Below are 13,677 nucleotides of genomic sequence, written 5' to 3'. Positions count from 1 at the left end.
TAGGAGTGTTCACATACCTTTTAAACAAGATACTTAAAAATGAACAGACATACTGTATGAGCAAACCCTCAAAAATTTTTTGATAGTTTTCTCTCTCTTATATTGGCTGCCATTTTTAGGATTTCAATGGGCAGAAGAAGGAAATGTGTGCCCTGACACCTTTTATTTTTCATCAGTTACTAACCAGCTAAAATGGAAAACTTGGACTAATTTATGGAGATTTGCAGGCTAACCTAACCATTGCGCGCACACAAAAATGAATTCTGAGTGGAGGTACTGCAACAGCACCTTTTTATTCAAAAGGCAGATGAGTGTTTGGACCAGAAGGCCTTTTCCTCATTCTTCTTGACTGACAGAAATTGAGCAGTCAGGCAGAACCATCCAGCTGTCTTCATGTTGCAGTCCCTTGCAAAGTATCTCCCCTGGGTGAAAAATGCCAGGTCACCTATTGGATGGGTTGCCCCTCCATTAAGACATCAGGGAGTCTACTTTTGAATAATACATTAAATCAGTAATTGAAAGAATCCCATTGAGGTACATGGACAGGCCTTTGCACATTAAAAATGCAACATTAACAATGGTGGCTATAGCTCATGTGTGTTGTAAATTAAAATAATACAGTATTTATTGTTGGCCTTATAGTACATACTTCGCATTAAGGGAGACAAGGCTTAAACCATTTTATCCCTGTGGTAGACTGCAACACCTCCTTTTTAAACAGTTACATTTAAATACGGTATATGTGCATCTTTTGCTAAGTAGGCTGTATATTCCTTTAAATTATGAATGAATTAGAGCTTATTATGATTCCTAAACTGGAATGCATTTTGTGTTCAAGGCAGGCAGAAGCACCATCAGGTTTAAATGTTAACCACAGATTATTGCATTTTGAGATGTGAACAAACATGACTGGAGTTAAGTGTGTGAAGGATAAGTACTCCTTTATCCAGCCTGCTGGTATTGCAAAGCTATTGTGTTCTTATGCCAACAAACTGTTGAAGACATATCACCAAAAGTGAGGCGGGAAATAATTGTGGGGAGGTACATACATAATGTCTGTCTATAAATTGGAAACATAATTTTCAGATTAAAATCAATATACAGTGGAACCTCAGTTTTCAAATGTAATCCGTTCCGGAAGACTGTGGATCAAATGGCTGGCTGCAAAGTCAATGGGAAAAATTGAAAAACGTGCCTTCGGCTTCTGAAAAGCGTTTGAAAATGGAAGCATTCACTTCCGGGTTGTTGGTTTGGCTTCCAAAACGTTCGACAACCGAGATTCCACTGTATATTTACAAATTTGATTATTACTTATTTTGGCACACACAGTTTCTGAGAATCACCACACCCTATAAGACTCTTCAACGGCATGTTATTGTTTTAGAAAAGGGTGTTCCAGCACTGTTGAAAATGACAGGTCTGGTTTTAAAAACCGTGAAGTGCTTCTCCTTCCTACAGAATATCATGCACTGTAGGTAGTGACCTACAGTTGTTGGGTGGTTATGTTTTCCTCTTCTGTGTCATCATATGCAACAGAGTGAAGTTCAGCTGCGCTCCTCCATCTCACTCCAGCAGAACTGTTGTAACACCCATTCAATATACACCTGGACCATGCAAAAAGAGAAGGAACCATTAGCACAGCACTGTGAATGACAGCAGCTGTGATGGAGACATTGCAGTGCAAAAGCAAGGGGTATACCGTAACTGCTCCCAAGAACTGGGACTTTTGCACCTCATCCTGCACCACTGTCTCGCCATAAAGAATCATAGGGCTGGGACATAGCATGGGGAAGTTTGTAGCCTTGTTCCTTAGAAATATCACTAAACGCTGGAGTTGAACCTATCGCCAGAAGGGGTATAAAATAAAATGAAAAAAATCACCCATTGCTGCATCCCACTTATATTTCTTTTCACCCCCTCAAAAAAAATATTAGCTAATGAGGAAATCTGAACACTATACTAAATCTTAACCTTTGGTGGAATTAAAATCCTGAACCTGTTTTAAATATGTGAACTTTCTCACATACCTACGCAGGCTCTTTCACTCGGAAACAAGATGTCTTTCTGCACAGTGTGTACTGTATGATGTTTTATGTAATGGTACAAGTGTAGCACTTAATTGGCAAATCATACAGTTGCTGAAAGCAAGCCGACTGTTCCAAGTGTCTGCATTCTATCCTGGAAAAGCACAGATACATAGCTTGGTTGATGTGATCCCTAATGCTTCCTGATAATGCATGCACACTTTTTTGAGATACATGAAAAGCACTCTTTAATCCACTATAATATGCAGCTGTGAGGCTACTCTCAGGAGTGATTTGCCTCCATCATGGCTAGCATGCTGTCTTCACTCTGGGCTCCTCCTTTTTGTTGTCAAGTTTAACCCTCAATGTAAACAGCCTCTTTTTCATTCAGGATCTGCAACAAACCCTGTAATTTCGGCACAGGGGGAAGTTTGGGGAGAAAGGGTTGCAGCACAAAATTGTCCACACTGTCGCCATCATTGTGCCCAGCCTGCAACACGTTCCAATGGCCTGAGATGTGGGCAAATGCACAGGTACATTGCAGTACATGAAATACCATGCAAAATGTAGCCAAAGAGTTGGCTACGCTTCATGTGTGTGATGAGGCCTTGTTCTTTGTTGGGAAAAGCAAAATGTCACTCTGGGACATGCATTATATTTCCAGACATCACAGATGCATTTCTGACGCTGACAGAAGCCCTAAAATGGATGGCAATACTATGGTGTTACTAGAACGGTTTGTAGTGATTCTGTATGAGAAAACAACTCATAAAACCAATGGATTATGCAGTCAGTGGAGCAAGGCAGCATCTGTTTTCAAGAAGGTCACAGTCCCTGGAGAATATTCCAATAACACAGACAGATATCAAGTAGTAGACTATGTGTGACTCTATCAATAAGGACACATATGAAGAAAAGTATTTTTCCCCCCAAAGAGATTCAGTATTGCAAAGTCCTGCAGAATGGGATCAGGAGAAGAAAAATGGGTCTCAGTAGCAAGCAAAGTGGACAATTCCTAACTCAAAAAATATCAGTCTCATGATGTTCAGGGTGGGGGGAGGCTACTATCAGGTAAACAGATACAGAGTTGAAACCTTACTCTTTAACTCATTGAGACTTTGCTAACTTTTGGTTAAATCTTAATTTATAATCCTTCACTAGTTATTTAGCTCTCTGCTTCTATCTAATATTTGGGAGGAAATAGGTAATCAAGCCTATTGTCCCCCTATCAGAGTTTCAATGCGTGAAGAGGCTTGAGCTGGTTGCTCCAGCTGTGCCACATGGCTCTCAACTGCCACTCTTACCACTTTCAGGTGGGTAGCCGTGTTGGTCTGCCATAGTCAAAACAAAATCGAAAATTCTTTCTAGTAGCACCTTAGAGACCAACTGAGTTCACACGAAAGCTCATACCAGGAACAAACTCAGTTGGTCTCTAAGGTGCTACTAGAAAGAATTTTCGATTTTGTTCTTACCACTTTGTAAGTTTAACTGCCTGTGCAACTTTTCTGACTGATGTATGGAAAAGCACATGAACCAGACCTTTGAAGACTTTGTAAGTAAACCAATTTTTAACTTCCCAAATGTGAAGTTTTTTCCTATGCTTTAAAAGAGTATTAGGCATATCCATGAAGGATAAATCTATCAATGGCTACTAGCCATAATGGCTATGCTCCCTGGTTGAAAGCAGTATGCTTCTGAATACAGTACCAATTAACTGGAAACTACATGAGGGGAGTGTGCTCTTGCACTTAGGTCCTGCTGGCAGGCCTCCTATGAGCTTTTGACCGGAGATTATGGGGTTTATAGTCTAAGGACAACTGGGGAAGGATGAGTTAATGGTTTTAAAGATTAAAACCAGTATTATAAACTGCTCCCAGAAACAATCTGGGAGTTAGTGCAGCTGATAAAGTACTGACATAATATGACATAAACACCCAGTCACAGTTGATGATCTTGCAACCCTGTTTGGGCCTACTGTAGTTTTGGGGCTGTCTTTAAAGGCAGTCTTACATACAACTCATTGCAAAAACATGGGGAGTTCCTTGCCCATAAATAACTGTGACTGAGCTATCCTCATCCAGGTATGCTTGCAAATCTCTTATGTATTTCTGAAGGACTGAGATGCAACACCAGGCAAAATGTGTGATCATAGTATTTGCATAGCTTTCACACTATTGTCAGGAAAACAAACAGTATTAGATAGATCGGGTGCTTGGATGAGTAATTGCTGTGATCCTGTATTATCTCTTTTAAGACAAGAAATATTGTAGTTTCCATGCAATTTCACCTCCTGTGTTATTCATATTTAAAACACTTCATTTCTTCCATGCAACCTGTTATAATGGGAAGGTTGAGATACCCGTTATTGCATTTTTGACAGGAAATAAGTAGCTGGTCTTGCTGGAGGAAAGAATCATGCAGTTCCAAATATCCCTTCTTGGCAGTTAAAAGCGGTAATTGCTCCAGTCTCATTGCTTCCCACCTTAATTCACATGACTTTATGACCTCTCCGTCTGAGCCTTTCTACCAAGATATTAAAATGCCTTTGGGGATGAACAGCTGAAACCATCCTTGTTATTCATAGTCGTCGTCGTCGTTCAGTCGTTCAGTCGTGTCCGACTCTTCGTGACCCCATGGACCAGAGCACGCCAGGCACGCCTATCCTTCACTGCCTCCCGCAGTTTGGCCAAACTCATGTTAGTAGCTTCGAGAATACTGTCCAACCATCTCATCCTTTGTCGTCCCCTTCTCCTTGTGCCCTCCATCTTTCCCAACATCAGGGTCTTTTCCAGGGAGTCTTCTCTTCTCATGAGGTGGCCAAAGTACTGGAGCCTCAACTTCAGGATCTGTCCTTCTAGTGAGCACTCAGGGCCGATTTCCTTGAGAATGGATAGGTTTGATCTTCCTGCAGTCCATGGGACTCTCAAGAGTCTCCTCCAGCACCATAATTCAAAAGCATCAATTCTTCGGCGATCAGCCTTCTTGATGGTCCAGCTCTCACTTCCGTACATTACTACTGGGAAAACCATAGCTTTAACTATACGGACCTTTGTTGGCAAGGTGATGTCTTTGCTTTTTAAGATGCTGTCTAGGTTTGTCATTGCTTTTCTCCCAAGAAGCAGGCGTCTTCTAATTTCGTGACTGCTGTCACCATCTGCAGTGATCATGGAACCCAAGAAAGTGAAATCTCTCACTGCCTCCATTTCTTCCCCTTCTATTTGCCAGGAGGTGATGGGACCAGTGGCCATGATCTTAGTTTTTTTGATGTTGAGCTTCAGACCATATTTTGCGCTCTCCTCTTTTACCCTCATTAAAAGGTTCTTCAATTCCTCCTCACTTTCTGCCATCAAGGTTGTATCATCAGCATATCTGAGGTTGTTGATATTTTTTCCAGCAATCTTAATTCCGGTTTGGGATTCATCCAGCCCAGCCTTTCGCATGATGAATTCTGCATATAAGTTAAATAAGCAGGGAGACAATATACAGCCTTGTCGTACTCCTTTCCCAATTTTGAACCAATCAGTTATTCCATATCCAGTTCTAACTGTAGCTTCTTGTCCCAAATAGAGATTTCTCAGGAGACAGATGAGGTGATCCGGCACTCCCATTTCTTTAAGAACTTTCCATAGTTTGCTGTGGTCGACACAGTCAAATGCTTTTGCGTAGTCAATGAAGCAGAAGTAGATGTTTTTCTGGAACTCTCTAGCTTTCTCCATAATCCAGCGCATGTTTGCAATTTGGTCTCTGGTTCCTCTGCCCCTTCGAAATCCAGCTTGCACTTCTGGGAGTTCTCGGTCCACGTACTGCTTAAGCCTGCCTTGTAGAATTTTAAGCATAACCTTGCTAGCGTGTGAAATGAGTGCAATTGTGCGGTAGTTAGAGCATTCTTTGGCACTGCCCTTCTTTGGGATTGGGATGTAAACTGATCTTCTCCAATCCTCTGGCCACTGCTGAGTTTTCCAAACTTGCTGGCATATTGAGTGTAGCACCTTAACAGCATCATCTTTTAGGATTTTAAATAGTTCAGCTGGAATATCATCACTTCCACTGGCCTTGTTGTTAGCAAGGCTTTCTAAGGCCCATTTGACTTCACTCTCCAGGATGTCTGGCTCAAGGTCAGCAACCACACTACCTGGGGTGTATGAGACCTCTATATCTTTCTGGTATAGTTCCTCTGTGTATTCTTGCCACCTCTTCTTGATGTCTTCTGCTTCTGTTAGGTCCTTTCCACTTTTGTCCTTAATTGTGGTAATCTTTGTACGAAATGTTCCTTTCATATCTCCAATTTTCTTGAACAGATCTCTGGTTTTTCCCATTCTGTTATTTTCCTCTATTTCTTTGCATTGCTCGTTTAAGAAGGCCCTCTTGTCTCTCCTTGCTATTCTTTGGAAATCTGCGTTCAATTTCCTGTATCTTTCACTATCTCCCTCGCATTTTGCTTGCCTTCTCTCCCCCGCTATTTTTAAGGCCTCATTGGACAGCCACTTTGCTTTCTTGCATTTCTTTTTCATTGGGATGGTTTTCGTTGCTGCCTCCTGTATAATGTTACGAGCCTCCATCCACAGTTCTTCAGGCACTCTATCCACCAAATCTAAGTCCTTAAACCTGTTTTTCACTTCAACTGTGTATTCATAAGGAATTTGATTTAGATTGTATCTTACTGGCCCAGTGGTTTTTCCTACTTTCTTCAGTTTAAGCTGGAATTTTGCTATAAGAAGCTGATGATCAGAGCCACAGTCAGCTCCAGGTCTTGTTTTTGCTGAGTGTATAGAGCTTCTCCATCTTTGGCTGCAGAGAATATAATCAATCTGATTTCGATGTCGCCCATCTGGTGATGTCCATGTGTAGAGTCGTCTCTTGTGTTGTTGGAAAAGAGTGTTTGTGATGACCAGCTTGTTCTCCTGACAGAACTCTATTAGCCTTTGCCCTGCTTCATTTTGAACTCCAAGGCCAAACTTGCCAGTTGTTCCTTTTATCTCTTGACTCCCTACTTTAGCATTCCAATCCCCTATAATGAGAAGAACATCCTTCTTTGGTGTCATTTCTATAAGGTGTTGTAAGTCTTCATAGAATTGGTCAATTTCAGTTTCTTCAGCACTGGAAGTTGGTGCATAAACTTGGATTACTGTGATGTTAAAAGGACTGCCTTGGATTCGTATCGAGATCAATCTATCATTTTTGAAATTGCATCCCAGTACAGCTTTCGCCACTCTTTTGTTGACTATGAGGGCCACTCCATTTCTTTTACGGGATTCCTGCCCGCAGTAGTAGATATGATAGTCATCTGAACTGAATTCGCCCATTCCCGTCCATTTTAGTTCACTGATGCCTAGGATGTCAATGTTTATTCTTGCCATCTCATTTTTGACCACATCCAGCTTACCAAGGTTCATGGTTCTTACATTCCAGGTTCCTATGCAATACTTTTCTTTACAGCATTGGACTTTCCTTTCGCTTCCAGGCATATCCGCAACTGAGTGTCCTTTCGGCTTTGGCCCAGCCGCTTCATCAGCTTTGGATCTACTTGTACTTGTCCTCCGCTCTTCCCCAGTAGCATGTTGGACGCCTTCCGACCTGAGGGGCTCATCTTCCAGCGTCATATCTTTTATATGCCTGTTGTCTTTGTCCATGGAGTTTTCTTGGCAGGGATACTGGAGTGGGTTGCCAGTTCCTCCTCCAGGTGGATCACGTTTGGTCCAAACTCTCCACTATGACCTGTCCATCTTGGGTGGCCCTGCACGGCATAGCTCATAGCTTCCCTGAGTAATTCAAGCCCCTTCGCCACGACAAGGCAGTGATCCATGAAGGGGGTTATTCATAGTACTATAATCCAAAAGGTAAAAGGGTAAAAAAATATTTCCTGTGCTAAATTCTCATTCAGCATTTCATAATTCTTTGTACTTCAGTTCGTTAAAATAGCGAAAGAATTATTAAAATCAAGTTGAAAATACCTCATAGAAATGCATAGGAGTCCCTGCCCGCAAACAGAATTTGCACATAGAAAAGTGGGTTGCTAAGCATGAACATGACTTGTGTTTTCCCCTTTCTTTCACCTTCCAATTTTCATCCTAATCAGTTTCCGCTCTACAAGACATCCATATATTTTATCCTGGCAACATCACGTCAGCTTCAGAAATCTTCAGATGTGCTTTGTGGCAGTAAGTAAAATATCCAGTATTCACCACTCAATATTCAAAATTATTTTGCAATCTAATAACTGGATCGTTAAACTCAACACACACCATTTAAATCTTACTGTGGAGTGTGGGCACAGGCATTTTGGGTTGTATCCAATGTTGTTCCTACTCAGCATAGGCCCATTGAAATTAAAGGAAACAACTAACTTAGGTTCATTAATTTAAATAAGTCTATTATTATTCTAATAAAACTTTGTTGGATACAGTCCTCTGTTTACAAAGAGGTAGGATTTTAAAAGTATGAGGAATAAATGGTGAATTCTATTTAGGGAATCCTAAATATCAAGTTTCTCCAACTATGGGTCTTCATATTTTTGTTGGACTACAACTCCCATCATTCTGAGCCAGCATGTTGTTGTTCAACATCTTTATAAATGACAAAGGAATTGTGGGGATGCTTATCAACTCTGTAGTTTACACCAAACTGGGAGGGGTAGCTAATGCTGCAGAAGATTCAAAATTACCTTAACAGATTAGAGAACAGGGCCCAAACTAAAAATGAATTTCAATAGGGACAAATGCAAACATCTGCATTTAGGCAGGAAGAACTAGATGTACAAATATAAGATGAGGGACACCCAAGGCTTTATTTCATCGGGAACTCACCAGAACTCAATTCTGGCACCTCTCAGGTGGGAGCCATTGCCATTCTAAGAGAATGAGGGAGGCATTCATGGTCAACTCTGGCACCTCTTTTTCTATAAAAAAAAATAGCACTGGTGACATCTGGCTTACTAGCAGTACATGTGAAAAGGACCTAAGGGTCTTAGTGGACCAGAAGCTTAACATGAGTAAACAGTGTGATGCAGCAGCAAAAAAATGCTAATGCTATTTTAGGCTGCATCAACTCAAGTATCGTGTCCAGATCAAGTGAAGTAATAGTACCATTCTATTCTGCATTGTTCGAACCACACCTGGAATACTGTCCAGTTCTCGGCATCACAATTTAAGGATATTGACAAGCTGGAATGTGTGCAGAGGAGGGCAACCAAGATAATTAAGCCTTATGAGGAACAATGGAAGGAGCTGGGTATGTTTCTCCTGGAAAAGGGACTGAGAGGAGACAAGACAGCCATCTTCAAATACAGTATCTAATGGGCTGTCACAGGGAAGATGGAGCAAGCTTGTTTTCTTCTGTTCTAGAGGATTGGACCCGAACCAATGGCTTCAAGTTACAAAAAACATGAAAAATCTTTCTGACAGAGCTTTTCGGCAGTGGAACGGTCTCCTTCAGGAGGTTGTGGACTCTTCTTCCTTGGGGGTTTGTAAGTAGAGGTTGCATGGTCACCTGTCTTGGATACTTTAGTTGAGATTCCTGCATTGCATGGGACTGGACTAGATGACCCTTGGGGTTCCTTCCAACTCTACGATTCTATGATTGTATGAATACCTCTTGGTGACCCCCCCCCATGTTTCCACAAAAGTGGTGACAAATTTAATATCCTGGGCCTGATATGCCATACGTGGATTGAGGCCCTGCAACCCCGTCCCCAATCTGTTGCCAAGAATTCCTGCTTATGTATACATATTAACTCAGCCTAGGGCTGTTGCATAGGGCTGTTGCAAATATATTGTAAAGATACATTGTCTCGATATTTTAATGCGAAATCCACAATTTTCTGCCTCCACTGCAGGCTTCCCACAGGGATCTGGTTGGCCACTGTGGTAACAGGATGCAGGACTAGATGATCCAGCAGATATTCCAGAACAAAACAAAAAACTTGCCAACACTGGATATGTAAAACTGCATACACCACATATAATAGCTCATTGTTAAAACCAGTTGGTAATTGCAGAGTATTATTATTTTTTAATCAATAGTAGTTTCTTTCCAAATAACCGAAGTGACACCTAAACAAGCCCTGCCTAAATTGCTTTAAATGAGAGGGAGAGAGATTGGCTAAAGTAAACATTAAATTGTTGACGCTGCTGCTATTGGAGTCCCCCTACCCTATGGACCAATGTCCTGCCATTAAAGCTTCAGCATTGCTGCTACTTGCCACCATTATTCACTCTCTCCCGTACTCCCATTGGTGCTGTATCTTAGGGAGTCTAACATGGCTCCTTCAGTAATTGCTGCTGCCCCTGGATAAACATATCGGTGAGGAAGAGGGGGTGAGGTGACAGGCTGAAGGCAGAAGCGAACAGACATACTGCACCCTTCCAAACCAATGGGGATTGGTGTCATGTGCTTAGACCATCTTGACCCATTGAGCAACCTGACCACTAAAATCTGTGCCAGCTGCAGTTTCCAAACAATTTAAAAAGGCAGCCATATATATATAACACATTTCAGTATTCTAACCTAGAGGTTACTAGGGCATAGGCTACAGAAGTTAGGCTATCCCTGTCCAGATAGCGACATAGCTGAAGCTGATGGAATGCACGTCACACTACTGAAGTCACTTAAGCTTCAAGTAATAGTAATGGATCCAGAAGTATCCCATACCTGCTACTTCAGAGGGAGTGCAATCCATTCTAGAATAAGCCATGGCCCACCCACGGGAACCGCCCGTGAATAGCGCCTCAGTCTTAACAGTATTAAGCTTCACTTTAGCTTCATCCAGTCCATAGACAAGGCCAGACATCCATAGGCATTGATCCAATGATTTCTTTAGACCTAGTGGGATTTTTATTTTTTTTTATTTTTTTAAAAAAACTTTTCTTTTAAAGTATAGCAGACCCCTGAGTCACATCACAAATTGTATCCTGGCCATGAATTGTTAACACAGGGACAACTGATAGGGGAAAGACAACCACAGGGGAAAGTAACAGCGCATTCTGCAGAAATAAGGTACTATGCTATCAAGCAAAAAATGACACACCCCCCATAAAGGTCTTTTATTTGTGATTGCCTGTCTAGTGGCCAGGAGCCTTCTAACCACTTCATTTTTCTTAGGCCAAACATTTATGAGAATTGCTATTGGTCCCTGACATTTTAGACTTATAAAACGGTGACAGATATTTTCACAACCCAGGCTTTAAGGAATTAAAAAGCCAGCCATACACACAGGCACACCAGTTGTAGATGGCAAGGCAGGCATCTCAGTATTTCAGATAACTCATAATTATAAGTGTTTCAGTAAAAGAGAAAAAAGCTAGCAGTTAATAACATTGGTACTCCTTATTTTTACTTTGACGAACATTTTCTGTGATTCAGGCCTTACATTATATTGTATTTATACTATATAATTTATTAGATACACTAAAAAGCAGTGTCATCTACTTAATAAAAGAAAAATTAAAGCATGACTGAAGTTTCTTTGGCATTGCTACTTATCCAAAAGTGTAAATTGCAATCCTCACACTGCATACACAGTATATTAATTTTATTTTATTTTTTGAATGGACACAACTTGAATAGTATAGAATTAAGGCAAAAGACCAAAAGGATCATTAAATACCTGTAGATTGAAGCATGGGTATCTGTGCTAGAGGTGATAGTGTGTGGATTAATTTAAACTAGGTTTCCAGGGACAATGTGCAGGTTATTTGAGGAACAGCTTTCTCTGTGTACCTGCAGCTACTTTAGCAACTGCATGGGCCCAGCAGAGAGAGAAATTTCAGAGTGAAATTTTAAAGCGCTTTACTTTGGCTGGATAGACTCCCTAATATATTATGACAAAAATGTAAAAATAGTGGGTGTTTCTCCCTCTCTCTCACTCTTAAATGTGAGACCTAGAAGCAGATCCACAGAGTGTAGTTCTGCCTGAGGATTTTGGCAAAGTATACAAAAACTAGAAAAGAAGCTAGGTAGGAAAACAGGTGCAACATAATTTGGTTTAACCTGTATTACCTCTAATGCTAATTGTATTAATTCACTCTTCAATTTTTGCCCTCAAAAAGGGGGACAGGAAGACCTGCCAGGTATTGAACCTCTGACTTTTGGTATTGAAAGCATGTACGCGCTAGCACACTCTTCGCTGATGTCTTTCACAGGTAAATGAAAATGATAGAAAACAAGTCTGGAACATGTGCCATCCAGGTATGTTTTTAAAATGGTTTTACCACTTCCTTAATGCCATTCCACTACACAAATTGTAGGGTTAGATGATAGGTCTGGTTATTCATGCATGGTGTAAAGCCATGATTCACAGCATGCAAACAGGCTTTCCTAAGGAAGTTCAGTCAGTTGCTAGGCTAGGGCTATGTAAATTGATTACTGGCTATCTCTCAGCTTTTTTCTTACGTGTAGCTTAACATGAAGAAACTTCCATTTGTTCATCCACCCTGATTGCAATCCCAGTCATACTTACTTTGAAGCAATGGGCTTTAGTTTCCAGTAATAAATTAGGTGCCATGGCTGTGTAAGTCTGTTACAGTAAACATATACAGTGGTACCTCGGGTTACAGATGCTTCAGGTTACAGACTCTGCTAACCCAGAGATAGTACCTTGGGTTAAGAACTTTGCTTCAGGATGAGAACAGAAATTGCATGGAGGTGGTGGGAGGCCCCATTAGCTAAAGTGGTACCTCAGGTTAAGAATAGTTTCAGATTAAGAATGGACCTCTGGAACGAATTAAGTTCTTAACCTGAGGTACCACTGTATAAGGTATATTGTGCCATCTTCAAACCCAATATTGTGGCATAATTCTTTATGGAATAGAACCCACCATTAGTTGCATAAAGTGTGTGTGTGTGTGTGTGTGTAATATATGATAAATGTTCTTGTATATAATGTTGTATTTGACAAAGAGAACTCTAGTCCACAAAAGTTTGTATCAGTCTTGAAGGTTCCACTTCTTGGTTTGCCTCCAAAACGTTAAGGGCTCACAGTCAGTGTTATTTATATGCAATCTTCAAACGACCACACGCACACACACACAAAAGCAAAGTGGCCGACAAAACCCTTGCGATTTGCCCCATCACCACAGAGCAAACAGCGAGACATATCTGCCCGACGGGAGGCATGGAGGAGAAGGCGGGGCTCCAATCCGAGGTAACAAGCAGAGCGGGGCGAGCTTCCTTTGGCTAGCCGGAAGGAGTCTCTGCCACCACCGAGAAGCGTCTGAGGGGAAATCCGATGTGACAGGGGCAAAAGAGAGAGAAGCCCCCGCCGCGTACGAACTCTGTGAGGGAAGCCGAGCGCGCTCTGTTCTGCAGCCTCCACGCCGCTCAGCCTCTTTCCCCCATTGCTCTCCGAGGCAGGAGGCGGCGGCGAGGCCCCTCCCCTCCTCACACCTGTAGCGCGGGGCCGGCCGCCTGTCCCGGCTTAGCCTCGCTAGCGCTGCTGCTGGTGTTGCTCGCTCCCTGCGGCTGCGCCTCCTCCCGGTCTTGGAGAAACAGCAGCAGCCGCCGCCGCCGCTGCCGCTTCCTCCTCTGCAGCCACTCGGGCCGCGGCGGCCTTGACGTCGTTTCCTTCCAACATGGCGAGCGCAGGAGGAGGTTGCTGCTGCTGCTGCCGCCGCTGCTATTGCTGCTACTGCCGCCGCCGCCGCCGCTGCTGCTGCTAATG

Source organism: Lacerta agilis, chromosome 7, assembly GCF_009819535.1.
Source record: "Lacerta agilis isolate rLacAgi1 chromosome 7, rLacAgi1.pri, whole genome shotgun sequence".
Taxonomy (NCBI): domain Eukaryota; kingdom Metazoa; phylum Chordata; class Lepidosauria; order Squamata; family Lacertidae; genus Lacerta; species Lacerta agilis.
This window is presented reverse-complemented; position numbering follows the sequence as displayed.